The following is a 20,976-nucleotide window of genomic DNA, read 5'->3' on the forward strand; positions in this document are numbered from 1 at the left end:
AACATGGTTTAGTTTGATATGACACAAAGCTACATAGGTTCGTGCCACAGCACGATGTGTGATATGCATACCTTTCAACCATCATGGATCCAGCAGCAGTTCCAAATTTTGAAGTAGTCCTTAGAGGTTAGGAGTATATCCTGACTTCAACTATATACAGGTCCTTCTCAAAAAATTAGCATATAGTGTTAAATTTCATTATTTACCATAATGTAATGATTACAATTAAACTTTCATATACTATAGATTCATTATCCACCAACTGAAATTTGTCAGGTCTTTTATTGTTTTAATACTGATGATTTTGGCATACAACTCCTGATAACCCAAAAAACCTGTCTCAATAAATTAGCATATCAAGAAAAGGTTCTCTAAATGACCTATTACCCTAATCTTCTGAATCAACTAATTAACTCTAAACACATGCAAAAGATACCTCAGGCTTTTAAAAACTCCCTGCCTGGTTCATTACTCAAAACCCCCATCATGGGTAAGACTAGCGACCTGACAGATGTCAAGAAGGCCATCATTGACACCCTCAAGCAAGAGGGTAAGACCCAGAAAGAAATTTCTCAACAAATAGGCTGTTCCCAGAGTGCTGTATCAAGGCACCTCAATGGTAAGTCTGTTGGAAGGAAAAAATGTGGCAGAAAACGCTGTACAACGAGAAGAGGTGACCGGAACCTGAGGAAGCAGTGGACTGAGTCTGGTGTGGAAACATCCAGAGCCACCGTGCACAGGCGTGTGCAGGAAATGGGCTACAGGTGCCGCATTCCCCAGGTAAAGCCACTTTTGAACCATAAACAGTGGCAGAAGCGCCTGACCTGGGCTACAGAGAAGCAGCACTGGACTGTTGCTAAGTGGTCCCAAGTACTTTTTTCTGATGAAAGCAAATTTTGCATGTCATTCGGAAATCAAGGTGCCAGAGTCTGGAGGAAGACTGGGGAGAAGGAAATGCCAAAATGCCTGAAGTCCAGTGTCAAGTACCCACAGTCAGTGATGGTGTGGGGTGCCATGTCAGCTGCTGGTGTTGGTCCACTGTGTTTCATCAAGGGCAGGGTCAATGCAGCTAGCTATCAGGAGATTTTGGAGCACTTCATGCTTCCATCGGCTGAAATGCTTTATGGAGATGAAGATTTCATTTTTCAGCACGACCTGGCACCTGCTCACAGTGCCAAAACCACTGGTAAATGGTTTACTGACCATGGTATTACTGTGCTCAATTGGCCTGCCAACTCTCCTGACCTGAACTCCATTGAGAATCTGTGGGATATTGTGAAGAGAAAGTTGAGAGACGCAAGACCCAACACTCTGGATGAGCTTAAGGCCGCTATTGAAGCATCCTGGGCCTCCATAACATCTCAGCAGTGTCACAGGCTGATTGCCTCCATGCCACGCCGCATTGAAGCAGTCATTTCTGCCAAAGGATTCCCGACCAAGTATTGAGTGCATAACTGAACATTATTATTTGATGGTTTTTTTGTTTGGTATTAAAAAACACTTTTATTTGATTGGTCGGGTGAAATATGCTAATTTATTGAGACAGGTTTTTTGGGTTATCAGGAGTTGTATGCCAAAATCATCAGTATTAAAACAATAAAAGACCTGACAAATTTCAGTTGGTGGATAATGAATCTATAGTATATGAAAGTTTAATTGTAATCATTACATTATGGTAAATAATGAAATTTAACACTATATGCTAATTTTTTGAGAAGGACCTGTACAGTGGGGCAAAAAGTATTTAGTCAGTCAGCAATAGTGCAAGTTCCACCACTTAAAAAGATGAGAGGCGTCTGTAATTTACATCAAAGGTAGACCTCAACTATGGGAGACAAACTGAGAAAAAAAAATCCAGAAAATCACATTGTCTGTTTTTTTAACATTTTATTTGCATATTATGGTGGAAAATAAGTATTTGGTCAGAAACAAAATTTCCTCTCAATACTTTGTAATATATCCTTTGTTGGCAATGACAGAGGTCAAACGTTTTCTGTAAGTCTTCACAAGGTTGCCACACACTGTTGTTGGTATGTTGGCCCATTCCTCCATGCAGATCTCCTCTAGAGCAGTGATGTTTTTGGCTTTTCGCTTGACAACACGGACTTTCAACTCCCTCCAAAGGTTTTCTATAGGGTTGAGATCTGGAGACTGGCTAGGACACTCCAGGACCTTGAAATGCTTCTTACGAAGCCACTCCTTCGTTGCCCTGGCGGTGTGCTTTGGATCATTGTCATGTTGAAAGACCCAGCCACGTTTCATCTTCAACGCCCTTGCTGATGGAAGGAGGTTTGCACTCAAAATCTCACGATACATGGCCCCATTCATTCTTTCATGTACCCGGATCAGTCGTCCTGGCCCCTTTGCAGAGAAACAGCCCCAAAGCATGATGTTTCCACCACCATGCTTTACAGTAGGTATGGTGTTTGATGGATGCAGCTTAGTATTCTTTTTCCTCCAAACACGACAAGTTGTTTTTCTACCAAACAGTTCCAGTTTGGTTTCATCAGACCATAGGACATTCTCCCCAAACTCCTCTGGATCATCCAAATGCTCTCTAGCAAACTTCAGACGGGCCCGGACATGTACTGGCTTAAGCAGTGGAACACGTCTGGCACTGCAGGATCTGAGTCCATGGTGGCGTAGTGTGTTACTTATGGTAGGCCTTGTTACATTGGTCCCAGCTCTCTGCAGTTCATTCACTAGGTCCCCCCGCATGGTTCTGGGATTTTTGCTCACCGTTCTTGTGATCATTCTGACCCCACGGGGTGGGATTTTGCGTGGAGCCCCAGATCGAGGGAGATTATCAGTGGTCTTGAATGTCTTCCATTTTCTAATTATTGCTCCCACTGTTGATTTCTTCACTCCAAGCTGGTTGGCTATTGCAGATTCAGTCTTCCCAGCCTGGTGCAGGGCTACAATTTTGTTTCTGGTGTCCTTTGACAGCTCTTTGGTCTTCACCATAGTGGAGTTTGGAGTCAGACTGTTTGAGGGTGTGCACAGGTGTCTTTTTATACTGATAACAAGTTTAAACAGGTGCCATTACTACAGGTAATGAGTGGAGGAAAGAGGAGACTCTTAAAGAAGAAGTTACAGGTCTGTGAGAGCCAGAAATCTTGATTGTTTGTTTCTGACCAAATACTTATTTTCCACCATAATATGCAAATAAAATGTTAAAAAAACAGACAATGTGATTTTCTGGATTTTTTTTTCTTAGTTTGTCTCCCATAGTTGCGGTCTACCTATGATGTAAATTACAGACGCCTCTCATCTTTTTAAGTGGTGGAACTTGCACTATTGCTGACTGACTAAATACTTTTTTGCCCCACTGTAAGTGTTCTCTGGGCACCTACAGTTGAGCACAATGGTGAACCAGGAAGGCATCAGATTCTTACTCCATCATTCATTGTTGGAGGACCTTCAAGAACCTTCAAGTCATGTCACATTCTCAGGTCATGTGATTGGCAAAAAAAAACCCTGCTTAGCAAGAAGCAGGACACATGGGGATACAGATTGCTTTTGTGGGGACATAATACTGTGTGAGGGGAACTGTGGGAGGTATCACACTGTGTTTGGGTGGCTAAGAAGGCATCATACTGTGTGTGTGGACTTCTGTGTGAATAATAATGTGTGGTGGATGCTGGGGGCAATATACTGTGCAGTGGATACTTTGTGCTCCACTTGCAAGGAGCCTGAGAGGTAGACAGTAACAGTTTGCATGGTGATTGTGAGACAAGGAGATGAAGAATGGAAACTTCAGGGATATAGGAGACACATCGTGGTGCCTAAAAGAGATACACCCTAAGTATGAATGTTGATGTAAGTGTTGTGTGAGTGTGTCACATTAACTTTCTCTGCCTGTAAGTTCCATTTATAAGGATTTAAGTATGTTCCATAATATCCATTTTTATGGATTTAAGTCAGTAAAGAAAGTACTGTATTTGGTGAGTTCTCCCTAATTTTATTTCAATCAAATTTGTTACAAATATTAAATAATAAAATAATAAATATTAAAGGGGTTGTCCTGTCTTAAGCTACAAGTTTACAGTCACTCTAATTGCACCTAGTGTCTGTGTCAGCTGTCACCCGCGAGCGTGGACGATCAATCAGACGTAATATTTTATCCATGGTCAAATTGGCCCAGGTCACATGGACAGAATATTATGTCTGATGTCAGAAAGGGGTTAAAATCACACTAACAATGATTCTAAGATGTTCTGATGTAAATAAAGAAAAAAAGGCCTGGAGAAGTAATCCATGTGTTTGGTTAAAACAACCATTAGTGTCACGTTCTGCTTTACTGTTAAAATTGAATACATTGTAAGGATTATTTATGAGGATTGGAGTGTATCATGCTTATACAGTGGGGCAAAAAAGTATTTAGTCAGTCAGCAATAGTGCAAGTTCCACCACTTAAAAAGATGAGAGGCGTCTGTAATTTACATCAAAGGTAGACCTCAACTATGGGAGACAAACTGAGAAAAAAAAATCCAGAAAATCACATTGTCTGTTTTTTTAACATTTTATTTGCATATTATGGTGGAAAATAAGTATTTGGTCAGAAACAAAATTTCCTCTCAATACTTTGTAATATATCCTTTGTTGGCAATGACAGAGGTCAAACGTTTTCTGTAAGTCTTCACAAGGTTGCCACACACTGTTGTTGGTATGTTGGCCCATTCCTCCATGCAGATCTCCTCTAGAGCAGTGATGTTTTTGGCTTTTCGCTTGACAACACGGACTTTCAACTCCCTCCAAAGGTTTTCTATAGGGTTGAGATCTGGAGACTGGCTAGGACACTCCAGGACCTTGAAATGCTTCTTACGAAGCCACTCCTTCGTTGCCCTGGCGGTGTGCTTTGGATCATTGTCATGTTGAAAGACCCAGCCACGTTTCATCTTCAACGCCCTTGCTGATGGAAGGAGGTTTGCACTCAAAATCTCACGATACATGGCCCCATTCATTCTTTCATGTACCCGGATCAGTCGTCCTGGCCCCTTTGCAGAGAAACAGCCCCAAAGCATGATGTTTCCACCACCATGCTTTACAGTAGGTATGGTGTTTGATGGATGCAGCTTAGTATTCTTTTTCCTCCAAACACGACAAGTTGTTTTTCTACCAAACAGTTCCAGTTTGGTTTCATCAGACCATAGGACATTCTCCCCAAACTCCTCTGGATCATCCAAATGCTCTCTAGCAAACTTCAGACGGGCCCGGACATGTACTGGCTTAAGCAGTGGAACACGTCTGGCACTGCAGGATCTGAGTCCATGGTGGCGTAGTGTGTTACTTATGGTAGGCCTTGTTACATTGGTCCCAGCTCTCTGCAGTTCATTCACTAGGTCCCCCCGCATGGTTCTGGGATTTTTGCTCACCGTTCTTGTGATCATTCTGACCCCACGGGGTGGGATTTTGCGTGGAGCCCCAGATCGAGGGAGATTATCAGTGGTCTTGAATGTCTTCCATTTTCTAATTATTGCTCCCACTGTTGATTTCTTCACTCCAAGCTGGTTGGCTATTGCAGATTCAGTCTTCCCAGCCTGGTGCAGGGCTACAATTTTGTTTCTGGTGTCCTTTGACAGCTCTTTGGTCTTCACCATAGTGGAGTTTGGAGTCAGACTGTTTGAGGGTGTGCACAGGTGTCTTTTTATACTGATAACAAGTTTAAACAGGTGCCATTACTACAGGTAATGAGTGGAGGAAAGAGGAGACTCTTAAAGAAGAAGTTACAGGTCTGTGAGAGCCAGAAATCTTGATTGTTTGTTTCTGACCAAATACTTATTTTCCACCATAATATGCAAATAAAATGTTAAAAAAACAGACAATGTGATTTTCTGGATTTTTTTTTCTTAGTTTGTCTCCCATAGTTGCGGTCTACCTATGATGTAAATTACAGACGCCTCTCATCTTTTTAAGTGGTGGAACTTGCACTATTGCTGACTGACTAAATACTTTTTTGCCCCACTGTAAGTGTTCTCTGGGCACCTACAGTTGAGCACAATGGTGAACCAGGAAGGCATCAGATTCTTACTCCATCATTCATTGTTGGAGGACCTTCAAGAACCTTCAAGTCATGTCACATTCTCAGGTCATGTGATTGGCAAAAAAAAACCCTGCTTAGCAAGAAGCAGGACACATGGGGATACAGATTGCTTTTGTGGGGACATAATACTGTGTGAGGGGAACTGTGGGAGGTATCACACTGTGTTTGGGTGGCTAAGAAGGCATCATACTGTGTGTGTGGACTTCTGTGTGAATAATAATGTGTGGTGGATGCTGGGGGCAATATACTGTGCAGTGGATACTTTGTGCTCCACTTGCAAGGAGCCTGAGAGGTAGACAGTAACAGTTTGCATGGTGATTGTGAGACAAGGAGATGAAGAATGGAAACTTCAGGGATATAGGAGACACATCGTGGTGCCTAAAAGAGATACACCCTAAGTATGAATGTTGATGTAAGTGTTGTGTGAGTGTGTCACATTAACTTTCTCTGCCTGTAAGTTCCATTTATAAGGATTTAAGTATGTTCCATAATATCCATTTTTATGGATTTAAGTCAGTAAAGAAAGTACTGTATTTGGTGAGTTCTCCCTAATTTTATTTCAATCAAATTTGTTACAAATATTAAATAATAAAATAATAAATATTAAAGGGGTTGTCCTGTCTTAAGCTACAAGTTTACAGTCACTCTAATTGCACCTAGTGTCTGTGTCAGCTGTCACCCGCGAGCGTGGACGATCAATCAGACGTAATATTTTATCCATGGTCAAATTGGCCCAGGTCACATGGACAGAATATTATGTCTGATGTCAGAAAGGGGTTAAAATCACACTAACAATGATTCTAAGATGTTCTGATGTAAATAAAGAAAAAAAGGCCTGGAGAAGTAATCCATGTGTTTGGTTAAAACAACCATTAGTGTCACGTTCTGCTTTACTGTTAAAATTGAATACATTGTAAGGATTATTTATGAGGATTGGAGTGTATCATGCTTATACAGTGGGGCAAAAAAGTATTTAGTCAGTCAGCAATAGTGCAAGTTCCACCACTTAAAAAGATGAGAGGCGTCTGTAATTTACATCATAGGTAGACCGCAACTATGGGAGACAAACTAAGAAAAAAAAATCCAGAAAATCACATTGTCTGTTTTTTTAACATTTTATTTGCATATTATGGTGGAAAATAAGTATTTGGTCAGAAACAAACAATCAAGATTTCTGGCTCTCACAGACCTGTAACTTCTTCTTTAAGAGTCTCCTCTTTCCTCCACTCATTACCTGTAGTAATGGCACCTGTTTAAACTTGTTATCAGTATAAAAAGACACCTGTGCACACCCTCAAACAGTCTGACTCCAAACTCCACTATGGTGAAGACCAAAGAGCTGTCAAAGGACACCAGAAACAAAATTGTAACCCTGCACCAGGCTGGGAAGACTGAATCAGCAATAGCCAACCAGCTTGGAGTGAAGAAATCAACAGTGGGAGCAATAATTAGAAAATGGAAGACATTCAAGACCACTGATAATCTCCCTCGATCTGGGGCTCCACGCAAAATCCCACCCCGTGGGGTCAGAATGATCACAAGAACGGTGAGCAAAAATCCCAGAACCACGCGGGGGGACCTAGTGAATGAACTGCAGAGAGCTGGGACCAATGTAACAAGGCCTACCATAAGTAACACACTACGCCACCATGGACTCAGATCCTGCAGTGCCAGACGTGTCCCACTGCTTAAGCCAGTACATGTCCGGGCCCGTCTGAAGTTTGCTAGAGAGCATTTGGATGATCCAGAGGAGTTTGGGGAGAATGTCCTATGGTCTGATGAAACCAAACTGGAACTGTTTGGTAGAAAAACAACTTGTCGTGTTTGGAGGAAAAAGAATACTGAGCTGCATCCATCAAACACCATACCTACTGTAAAGCATGGTGGTGGAAACATCATGCTTTGGGGCTGTTTCTCTGCAAAGGGGCCAGGACGACTGATCCGGGTACATGAAAGAATGAATGGGGCCATGTATCGTGAGATTTTGAGTGCAAACCTCCTTCCATCAGCAAGGGCGTTGAAGATGAAACGTGGCTGGGTCTTTCAACATGACAATGATCCAAAGCACACCGCCAGGGCAACGAAGGAGTGGCTTCGTAAGAAGCATTTCAAGGTCCTGGAGTGTCCTAGCCAGTCTCCAGATCTCAACCCTATAGAAAACCTTTGGAGGGAGTTGAAAGTCCGTGTTGTCAAGCGAAAAGCCAAAAACATCACTGCTCTAGAGGAGATCTGCATGGAGGAATGGGCCAACATACAGTGGGGCAAAAAAGTATTTAGTCAGTCAGCAATAGTGCAAGTTCCACCACTTAAAAAGATGAGAGGCGTCTGTAATTTACATCATAGGTAGACCGCAACTATGGGAGACAAACTAAGAAAAAAAAATCCAGAAAATCACATTGTCTGTTTTTTTAACATTTTATTTGCATATTATGGTGGAAAATAAGTATTTGGTCAGAAACAAACAATCAAGATTTCTGGCTCTCACAGACCTGTAACTTCTTCTTTAAGAGTCTCCTCTTTCCTCCACTCATTACCTGTAGTAATGGCACCTGTTTAAACTTGTTATCAGTATAAAAAGACACCTGTGCACACCCTCAAACAGTCTGACTCCAAACTCCACTATGGTGAAGACCAAAGAGCTGTCAAAGGACACCAGAAACAAAATTGTAGCCCTGCACCAGGCTGGGAAGACTGAATCTGCAATAGCCAACCAGCTTGGAGTGAAGAAATCAACAGTGGGAGCAATAATTAGAAAATGGAAGACATTCAAGACCACTGATAATCTCCCTCGATCTGGGGCTCCACGCAAAATCCCACCCCGTGGGGTCAGAATGATCACAAGAACGGTGAGCAAAAATCCCAGAACCACGCGGGGGGACCTAGTGAATGAACTGCAGAGAGCTGGGACCAATGTAACAAGGCCTACCATAAGTAACACACTACGCCACCATAGACTCAGATCCTGCAGTGCCAGACGTGTTCCACTGCTTAAGCCAGTACATGTCCGGGCCCGTCTGAAGTTTGCTAGAGAGCATTTGGATGATCCAGAGGAGTTTGGGGAGAATGTCCTATGGTCTGATGAAACCAAACTGGAACTGTTTGGTAGAAAAACAACTTGTCGTGTTTGGAGGAAAAAGAATACTGAGCTGCATCCATCAAACACCATACCTACTGTAAAGCATGGTGGTGGAAACATCATGCTTTGGGGCTGTTTCTCTGCAAAGGGGCCAGGACGACTGATCCGGGTACATGAAAGAATGAATGGGGCCATGTATCGTGAGATTTTGAGTGCAAACCTCCTTCCATCAGCAAGGGCGTTGAAGATGAAACGTGGCTGGGTCTTTCAACATGACAATGATCCAAAGCACACCGCCAGGGCAACGAAGGAGTGGCTTCGTAAGAAGCATTTCAAGGTCCTGGAGTGTCCTAGCCAGTCTCCAGATCTCAACCCTATAGAAAACCTTTGGAGGGAGTTGAAAGTCCGTGTTGTCAAGCGAAAAGCCAAAAACATCACTGCTCTAGAGGAGATCTGCATGGAGGAATGGGCCAACATACCAACAACAGTGTGTGGCAACCTTGTGAAGACTTACAGAAAACGTTTGACCTCTGTCATTGCCAACAAAGGATATATTACAAAGTATTGAGAGGAAATTTTGTTTCTGACCAAATACTTATTTTCCACCATAATATGCAAATAAAATGTTAAAAAAACAGACAATGTGATTTTCTGGATTTTTTTTTCTCAGTTTGTCTCCCATAGTTGAGGTCTACCTTTGATGTAAATTACAGACGCCTCTCATCTTTTTAAGTGGTGGAACTTGCACTATTGCTGACTGACTAAATACTTTTTTGCCCCACTGTACCAACAACAGTGTGTGGCAACCTTGTGAAGACTTACAGAAAACGTTTGACCTCTGTCATTGCCAACAAAGGATATATTACAAAGTATTGAGAGGAAATTTTGTTTCTGACCAAATACTTATTTTCCACCATAATATGCAAATAAAATGTTAAAAAAACAGACAATGTGATTTTCTGGATTTTTTTTTCTCAGTTTGTCTCCCATAGTTGAGGTCTACCTTTGATGTAAATTACAGACGCCTCTCATCTTTTTAAGTGGTGGAACTTGCACTATTGCTGACTGACTAAATACTTTTTTGCCCCACTGTATATGCCTTACTGAAGTGTAACCATTATGCTTGAGTGTCTCATCAGAAAAGCAAAGTCTGAGTTGACAAATTGTTTCTACAAGTTCCCTTGCTGCAACCACCACACCCTGTAGCTAGCATAACATTCTATCTGTCCGGTGCCTTGTGTACTCTTTGACGTGTGTTCCCTTGGAATATGCACTATATCTACACCATAACTGATACATCACATGTTATGGGTTCTTCTGGCTGTAACTGCTATGAGGATGTAACTGTGTATCCCTTTTGTTTTGTTAGGTGTGGGTTGGTTGCAATCGATAGACAGGACTGTCCTTTATTTACCTTTCCTGTTTACTAGAAATATAAACACAAAAAACAGTAAATCACAAGAGTCTTCCTAGACACCCTTGTGACTGGTGAAGCAAAAGAGAAAACAAATTTAAGCAGACTGACTGATATGGATGGAATTTGTAACCTTTAAAACTTGTTGCAGGTCCTTACGCTACATAATAGCAGTCAGTTTGGTTATGGGATCATCTGGTTTTTGATAGCTAAGGTGCAAATTATTAACATTAGTCTAGATAAAGACTAGCAATTTTTAAGGAGGGGCATACTGCTCTATCTTAAAGGAGTTTTCCTACTAAAACAAGTGATGACATATTGCTGGGATAGACATGCACTTGATTGAAGATGTGTCAGAGATGAACTTGTGCTATGTAAAGATCGGAGAGAGTTCGTGCTCCTGATGTCTGACAAGAACCTCTCTAGATATGAGGCAGCATATACAAATGCAAAATCACCACTTTCTGAGAATGAAATATCCAGTTAGTGTGAATGGAGTAACACCACATCACTAATAAAAATATACAGATGAAGCAAACTTTATCTTGACATGTGATGTGTTACGTACAAAGGAAGCGATGTTCATTCATACTCAAATGGTTAGCCTGGCTAGTTCAATGTAAAGTAAATGTCCTATGCAGTATGTGTAGTTGTGGTTAGAATCTACTGCTGTGTGCCATGACTGTGTACAGTAATTGGTAATTACTATACCTTTACCATTATGCAGAGAAAGACAATGTGCCATGGGGTTGGTGTCACTAGTTAATAATAATTCAGTTTAGAAGTGTTCCAAAAGGTAATGATATATATATATACACACACACATATATATTGTGGTACATCGACACGCTCAGCTGCATAACGAGGTAGTTACAGAAATGTTTCTCATTTACATTTTCCACTGGTTTATTAAAATGGGCTCCATAAACCAGTCTAATCAAAAGGAATATCATATGCAGTATTGACATAAACAAACAGCAGTCACTATAGTCGTTATAGTCCTTATAACTGCAGAGTCCGCCCGCACAGGAAACAGGATTCAGCTCTGTTTAAGAAGAGCCCAGCTTTGGAGATCAGCTCCTCCCCAGAGTACACAGAACAATCATTAAGTCCAAAGGCTTCACTTTTACCTCCTGGACTCCTCCCTAGAATGGAGGTATGGTAGCAGCTGTTCCGCTCACCTCTTCACCTGTTCATAATAGATCTGGCCTTGTCAAGGCTGATTAACCCCTCTCAGCACATAACATCCTGGAGAAAAACTTCCAGGTTTATATCACTGAAGCTAATAACTTCAGTGAAACATCTCTCCCCTCCAGCACATTACTAGTGACCCTCTTACAATATACTATATACTATATGTTCTTTTCTCCTTGACAAGTTTTGAAAAATTCTAGAAAACCACTTTAACTATTTTGCTATTTCATATTTTGAAAGCAGGAGAGAAATTTTAGTAAAGCTTTACAAATGTTGTTTTTGCTTGTGACCTCATATTCTTCTGTAATGATTAAAAATAATAGTAATGTCATAGAGATGAATGAATTGATTCTTGTCTAATTATTAGGAATTTGCTGAATTTGACCAATTTGCAGTTCACTTCACTTGAAATGCCCAAATGGCTTCCAGCATTCTACTAATTGAAGAAGATTGCATCAACCAGAGAAGACAAGCATAGCCTTAGGCATGGCCAGGAGGGCTATCCCAGAATGCATTTAGGGAATCACATGTTATAGCATTGTCATTCAACAGCATTGGCAGGAAATGCAGCAGATATTTTGCGATGGATATGGATATAAAGACTTACAGCCAACAGCTTAGAAATAGAGATAGGTTGAGAAAGCCATAATACAATAAATACCAGGTGAAGGGCGCTCCCATGAGTTGTATTAAAAAAATGTGTTTCGGCTGTACCCGCCTGGAAAACGCTGGATACAGCAAAAACGCATTGTGTTTTTAAATCAATTTTTTTATTTTCTTCTATTCTTCTGGTACTTTTTTTGCAATTTGATTCCATCTGCTATAGTGGGAGTGCGTTTCAACTCATATCTCCATTCTCATTATGCACTGACAGATCTCCCTTTGAGGAATTTCCATCTGCACACCAGGTCAGCAGCACATATTGGATTTATTTCATGCATTTTTAGGAGTTGCGTTCAAATATGCACAACTCCATGAGTTGAACAATTTCCCGGTTTTTGATTTTGATCTCTCTTTTTTAAAATTTATTACGCTCTGAAAGAGCCATCTTCTCTCGTTTTCCCTTTTTTTGTAATTCCAACATTGATATAATAAAAAGATCCAAAAGACCTCTCTCTGTTACATAAGACCTTCTCCCTATCACCTCCATGTATATGTTTGCAAATTTGCTCAAAACCATAAACCAGTCTGTTAGCTGTCTGTTGTGTACTGGAATGAAATGATTCGAAACATTTCACATGTTTTTGTTGGTGTGTTGGCGCACAACATGGAGGTTTTCACTGATTCTGGTTTTTAGTTTTCTTGTAGTAGAACCGACGTATTTGAGATCACAAGCGCAACATTCTATGACGTAAATTACAAATTCTGTATTACAGTCCAGAACGTTTTTTATTATAAATTTCTTTGTCGCATGGGAAATTGAGAATTTTTGTGTTTTATTTGAATAAAGACAAGTTTTGAGGGAGAATGGCCACACTTAAAATAACCATTGAAGGAGAGCTAATTATAAGTTTGGAGGGGGCCAGTTTTCGTGGAACTGTATAGGCTTTGAGATAAATAATTGTCTATAGTTGGTGCTCATCTGGAGATGCTCCTAATGCCATTACTAAGTATGGAATCCATCATGCTGTCATGTCTAAGAATGTGAAAATTGCCCTAAACAATATCTAATATTACTGATATATTGCTTTAAAATGGGAATTATATGTAAAAACTAAGGTAGGTTTTTGCAGTAACGCCCAAGTATGTTTATTTTTTTGTGTGTGCATTCTTTGTTCCTCATGTTCTAAATAATATTTTCCTTGCTGTGCTTGCAATGCTTAATGTTTCTTAAATTTTTGATTCTCTATAAAGTGGGTACAAAAAGTATTCAGACCCCTTTAAATTTTTCACTCTTTGTTTCATTGCAGCCATTTGATAAGTTAGAAAAAAATAATTTTTTCTCATTAATGGACACTCTGCGCCCCATCTTGACAGAAAAAAAACAGAAATGTAGAAATTTTTGTAAGTTTAAAAAAAAAAAAAAATTAAATATCACATGGTCATTAGTATTCAGACCCTTTGCTCAGTATTGAGTAGAAGCACCATTTTGAGCTAGTACAGCCATGAGTCTTATTGGGAATGATGCAACAAGTTTTTCACACCTGGATTTGGGGATCCTCTGCCATTCTTCCTTGCAGATTCTCTGCAGTTCCGTCAGGTTGGATGGTGAACGTTGGTGGACAGCCATTTTCAGGTCTCTCCAGAGATGCTCAATTGAGTTTAGGTCAGGGCTCTGGCTGGGCCAGTCAAGAATGGTCACAGAGTTGTTCTGAAGCCACTCCTTTGATATTTTAGCTGTGTGCTTAGGGTCATTGTCTTGTTGGAAGGTAAATCTTCGGCCAAGTCTGAGGTCCAGAGCATTCTGGAAGAGGTTTTCATCAAGGATATCTCTGTACTTGGCCACATTCATGTTTCCTTCAGGGGCAACCAGTCATCCTGTCCCTGCAGCTGGAAAACACCCCCATAGCATGATGCTATCACCACCAAGTTTCACTGTTGGGATTGAATTGGGCAGGTGGTGAGCAGTGCCTGGTTTTCTCCACATATACTGCTTAGAATTCACACCAAAAAGGTCTATCTTCGTCTCATCAGACCAGAGAATATTATTTCTCATAGTCTGGGAGTCCTTCATGTGTTTTTTAGCAAACTGTATGCTGGCTTTCATATGTCTTACACTGAGGAGAGGCTTCCGTCGGGCCATCTGCCATAAAGGCCTGACGGGTGGAGGGCTGCAGTAATAGTTGACTTTGTGGAACTTTCTCCCATCTCGCTACTGCAACTCTGAAGCTCTGCCACAGTGATCTCGGAGTTCTTCTTTACCTCCTCACCAAGGCTCTTCTCCCATGTTTGCTCAGTTTGGCTGGATGGCCAGGTCTAGGAAGACTGCTGGTGGTCCCAAACTTCTTCCATTTAAGGATTATGGAGGCCACTGTGCTCTTAGGAACCTTGAGTACTGAATAATTTCTGTTGTAACCTTGGCCAGATCTGTGCCTTGCCACAATTCTGTCTCTGAGCTCCTTGGCCAGTTCCTTTGACCTCATGATTCTCATTTGGTCTGACATGCACTGTGAGCTGTGAGGCCTTATTACTTATGACCATGTGATATTTCAGTTTTTCCTTTTTAATAAATTTGCAAAAATTTCTACATTTCTGTTTTTTTTCAGACAAGATGGGGGCAGAGTGTTTATTAATGAGAAAAAAGTGAACTTTTGTGAATTTACCAAATGGCTTCAATGAAACAAAGAGTGAAAAATTTAAAGGGGTCTGAATACTTTCCGTACCCTCTGTACATGTATTCTGTCATAGACCAAGCATTGCTGTTTTTCTACAGGAGTCTACTAATTATTCAACCAATCAATCTGGTCATGCCTTGCTTTTAACCCTTAATGACTGCCAATATATCTTTTTACTGACCTGAGATATAAGAGAATAGCATCCCCATACAGGTGACAATCCAGCAGCTGTCGGCTGTACACTATAGCTGACAACTTGCTGCATTAGCCACGATCAGCGTTGGCACCATCCATATCTGTTTAACCCCTTAGATGCTGCTGTCAAAAGTGAATACATCATATAAATGGTTAACAGAGCATGGTGGCTTACTACATAACCCTATCAGCACTCAGAGATCATGATTGTGTGGCTCTGATGTTTGCCTTGGCAATTCGTGGCCAAATAGCGGCCTTACAGTCTGCTGACTATATTGAACTGCTCAGAAGTTAGTGATATTTAGGTGGTAAAAATACACTTTTTCTTTTTAGTTATGTCAATTTGCATTAATTCCTGAAAATCACCTGAAGGGTAAATAAACTATCTGACAGCAGTTTTCAATATATCAAGGGGGGCAGTTTTCAAAATGGTATCACTTTTGGAGATTTTCCAATATAAAGTCACTACAAATATGGATAAGTCACTAAAAAACTAAATGTTGTAAATTTCCTTGAAAAAATGAAAAATTGGTGCTACATTTTTAGGCTGCCATCACACTAGCAGTATTTGGTCAATATTTTACATCAGTATTTGTAAGCCAAAACCCGGAGTGGGTGATAAATGCAGAAGTGGTGCATATGTTTCTATTATACTTTTCCTCTAATTGTTCCACTCCTGGTTTTGGCTTACAAATACTGATGTAAAATACTGACCAAATACTGATAGTGTGATGGCAGCCTTAAACCTCCTCAAATGTAAACATAATAAAATAAGATATTGCAAATGGTGCTGATGTAAAGCAGACACGAGGGAAATGTTATTTATTAATGTTTTTCTATGGTATGGCTATTTGATTTTTAGGGATAATCATTCAAAGTTTAAAAATTGCATATCTTTAAATTTATGTCAATTTTTTTAGATTTTTTTTTATAAATAAACACAAAACATATCAACCTAAATGTAATATTATCATAAGAGTAACTTCACACAGGGCGTTTTTGCGGCGTTTTTGCTGCGTTTTTGTTGCTCCTTTTTTATGTTAATCTTTAGCTGCTTTTTACAGTACCAGCAAAGCCTATGAGATTTCAGAAATCTCATGCACACACACTGGTTTTTTGTGTGATCAGTATTTTGTGCTTAGCTGCGTTTTTTGGACATAGAGCATGTCACTTCTTTCAATGTTTTTCCAGCGTTTTTTCAGCGTTTTCCACCCATTGACTTGAATGGATGGTGAAAAAATGTTACAAATACACAGGTTGACTTTTCTTGCAGTGTATTTGCTTCAGAAAAGTCAAGGTCAGCCGGATGCGACCTCACATTCGGCTCTGCTACCTCTAGATGGCAGACTGCATGATGCGTTCATGCAGCCTGTCATCCAGCAGAGCGGACTCTAACCCCATTCAATTGAATGGGGGGTCCGACATTATAGTGTTTGACAGGCTGTCATATGCATGACAGGGCAGCAAACAACACTTCTGATAGGCGGGGAAATCTTCCCTGCCGGTCAGAGGGCCACGCTTCCCACGCTGTCAGAAGACAGCGGGAGTGCTCAGCTGTGATCGGAGGTATAAACTATACCTCTGATCACTGGTGTCAGCCGATGGGACTACTGCTCCCATCATGTGACACCTACAGCCGCTAATTACGGCGAGACCAGGAGCGGCGGATGGGAGTTTTCATCTGCTGCTCCTGCGGTATAAATAAATCATTAAAAGAAAAAAAAGGCATGGGTTCCCCCCTAATTTTGATAACCAGCCAGATAAAACTCACAGCTGGGGTCTGCAACCCCCAGCTGTCAGCTTCAGCAAGGCTAGTTATCCAAAATAGAGGGGTCCTCACGCTTTTTTTAAAATGATTTAAATCAATAATTAAAAAATGGGGACAACCAGCCTTGCTAAAGCTCACAGCTGAGGGCTGATATTCTCAGGCTGGTAAGGGGCAATTGATATAGGCCCCCCAGCCTAAAATTAAAGCACCACACAGTTTTGCAATCCTTTTATTGTTCTGCCATTCCAAGCAAATCCATCGATCTTCTGAAATAAAAATAAAGTAAAAAAGCAAAAGTATACTCCCTGATCCGTCGGAGTCCAATATAACAAGTGTCCCACGCAGTATCTGGGGAGATAAAACTTACAATGGGGAGAGCTGCTAATGCGGCAGCTCCCGACAGCAAGCTACTGGGGAATGAATGAGCGGGCGCAGGCTCTGTAACTAGCGGTGACGTCACTGAGCCTGCGCTCCCTCAGGGCCTGACCTGAGGTAATCTCTGGACTGTGGGAAAATGCCAGGGAAGAGGTTACCACAGGTAAATTATCTATCTATTCTATCAATCTATCTATTCTATTTATTCATTCTATCTATCTACAGGAAGCTGTTTTTTTTTCTCTTTGTGCACTCAACTTTATTGACATGAACAAAGAGAAAAAAAACACATGAAAAAAACGCACCAAAAACACACCTAAACCTGCATTTTTGGCACAACTTATTTTGTGCCAAGATGATCAGGTTTTGCTGCAGAAAAGAAAGCAGCAAAAATGCCCTGTGTGAAGTTACCCTAAATTATAATGTGGCACAAAAAAAAAATCTCAAAATCACTGAGATTTGTTGAAGCGTTCCAGAGTTATTACCACGAAAAGTGACACTGGTCAGATTTAAAAAATTTGGCCAGGTCACTAAGGGGTTAAATCCTTCACTTTTTGTTTTGTTTTAATTTTATCCAACTGAGTCTAAGAACACAGGTAGTATTCAAAACGCGTCACAACACATCTATGCTAAGGTGTATGCAGTAGTGCTTGCTATGTTTTGAAAAGAAACAATAAAACTTTATGGATATTATGGACTGAAGCTGGATCCTTACCTTCCTTGCAAGTTTACAAAGCATTTTAAAAATGTGAAAAAAAAATACAAACAAAAATGAAAATTCCAGACATTTATTTGTGCGAATTTCTACTCCATGAAATGTGTAAAAAAATAATGTTTTCTTGTTCTCCTGTGCTAATAGTCAAAACTGACATACGTACACACCACACCAACACTGTAGCCTGTTGCTGCTGCTGTTTTTTGGACATGGACCTACTCCCTAAAATTTCTTGTTCAGTTTATTTTGAGAAGTGGTTGAAAACAAGGGATATCAGTTTATTATAGTGTAGAAAAAATCTATAGTAAAATAAAATGTGACAATGGTTATGAATGGGGTAATTGTTGTGAATTTGGATTCTGGGCTCCCCCGGTGGCCGCTTGTGGAATTGGACTTGTCATCCTCTTTCCTGTTTCACCTGGTTCCATCAGTAGTGGGTGTCGCTATTTAAGCTCATTTCTCTGGTGGTTTCTTGCCGGTCAACAATGTTATCTGATGCCTCTCAGTGCTTGTTCCTGCTTCTAGACAACTACTAGATAAGTTGGACTTTTGTCCATGTTTTGTTTTGCCTATTTGTTCCAGTTCACAGCTGAAGTTTTGTTACTGTGTCTGGAAAGCTCTCGTTGATCAGGGATTGCTACTCTGGCGTTATGAGTTAATGCCAGAGTTTAAGGTAATCTCTGGATGGTGTTTTGTTAGTGTTTTTCTGCTGACCATGAAAGTATACTATCTGTCTTCTGCTATCTAGTAAGCGGACCTCAAATTTGCTAAGACTATTTTCCTGCTGCGTTTGTTGTTTCATCTGAACTCACCGTCATTATATGTGGGGGGCTACTGTCTTCTTTGGAATATTTCTCTAGAGGTGAGCCAGGTCTTATATTTCCCTCTGCTAGCTATTTAGGTCTTAGGCCAGAGCTGGGCATCTAGCGATAAATAGGAAATGCTACCTGGCTATTTCTAGTTGCGCGGCAGGCTTAGTTCATGGTCAGTATAGTTCCATCTTCCGAGAGCTTGTCCCTCTATAGGCTTGCTATGATCTCTGCCTGCAGAGATCATGACAGTTTGACCGGCCAATAAAGTGTTAAAGACCCAGGTTGAGAAAGGAGAGTTATAAGAAGTCTGCTGGAATTTTTTTTTTTTTTTTCCTCCAGTCTGCCTTGCTGCAGTCTTTTTTCTCTCTCTCCTCCTAATCTCTGTATGGCTCTGTGTGCACCTGACAATAAGAGTCTCCAAAGGCTCTAAATCAAAACCACAACGATTGGCAAAGGACCAATCCATAAGACTCAGAGCGGCGCCAGAGTCAACATAGGCGTCCGTGGCAATGGATGACAAAGAGCAAATCAGGGTTACAGACAAAATAAACTTAGACTGAATGAGTCCATGACAATGGCTATTCAGATTGATAGGCGTCTGCGGGAGCGCAAACCGGTGCACCATCTGGCGGTGTCTATGGAAAAGACGCCAGAAAGTATGCAGTGTGATAGAATTCTGTCCAGGAGCGAGCGACAGAATTTTAGACGGAAGAATGGATTGTGTTTCTATTGTGGGGATTCTACTCATGTTATATCAGCATGCTCTAGGCGTACAAAGAAGCTTGATAAGTCTGTTTCCATTGGCACCATTCAGTCTAAGTTTATTTTGTCTGTAACCCTGATTTGCTCTTTGTCATCCATTGCCACGGACGCCTATGTTGACTCTGGCGCCGCTCTGAGTCTTATGGATTGGTCCTTTGCCAATCGTTGTGGTTTTGATTTAGAGCCTTTGGAGACTCTTATTCCTCTGAAGGGGATTGACTCCACCCCATTGGCTAATAATAAACCACAATACTGGACACAAGTAACCATGCGTATCAATCCGGATCACCAGGAGATTATTCGTTTCCTGGTGCTGTATAATTTACATGACGATTTGGTACTGGGATTGCCATGGTTGCAGTCTCACAACCCAGTCTTGGACTGGAGAGCAATGTCTGTGTTGAGCTGGGGATGTAAGGGTATTCATGGGGACTTACCTTTGGTTTCTATTTCGTCGTCCATTCCCTCTGAAGTCCCTGAGTTCCTCTCTGATTATCAAGACGTCTTTGACGAACCCAAGCTTGGGTCGTTACCTCCGCACCGTGAGTGCGATTGTGCCATAGATTTGATACCGGGTTGTAAATATCCAAAGGGTCGTTTGTTTAATCTGTCTGTGCCGGAACATGCTGCTATGCGGGAATATATAAAGGAGTCTTTGGAAAAGGGACATATTCGTCCATCTTCTTCTCCCTTGGGAGCTGGGTTTTTCTTTGTCTCAAAAAAAGACGGCTCTTTGAGACCATGTATTGATTATCGGCTTCTGAATAAGATCACTGTTAAGTATCAATACCCATTGCCATTGCTTACTGATTTGTTTGCTCGTATAGAGGGTGCTAAGTGGTTCTCTAAAATTGATCTTCGTGGGGCGTATAATTTGGTGCGGATCAGGCAGGGGGATGAGTGGAAGACCGCATTTAATACGCCCGAGGGCCACTTTGAGTATTTGGTCATGCCTTTTGGTCTTTCTAATGCCCCTTCAGTTTTCCAGTCTTTTATGCATGATATTTTCCGCGATTTTCTGGATAAATTTATGATAATATATCTGGATGATATTCTGATTTTTTCTGATGACTGGGACTCTCATGTCCAGCAGGTCAGGAGAGTTTTTCAGGTTCTGCGGTCTAATTCTTTATGTGTGAAGGGGTCTAAGTGCGTTTTTGGGGTCCAGAAAATTTCCTTTTTAGGGTATATTTTTTCTCCCTCTTCCATTGAGATGGATCCCGTCAAGGTGCAAGCTATTTGTGACTGGACTCAGCCCTCCTCTCTTAAGGGTCTTCAGAGATTTTTGGGCTTTGCCAACTTTTACCGCCGATTTATTGCTGGTTTTTCGGATGTCGTTAAACCACT

The sequence above is a fragment of the Ranitomeya variabilis genome, chromosome 5, assembly GCF_051348905.1.
Source record: "Ranitomeya variabilis isolate aRanVar5 chromosome 5, aRanVar5.hap1, whole genome shotgun sequence".
NCBI lineage: Eukaryota > Metazoa > Chordata > Amphibia > Anura > Dendrobatidae > Ranitomeya > Ranitomeya variabilis.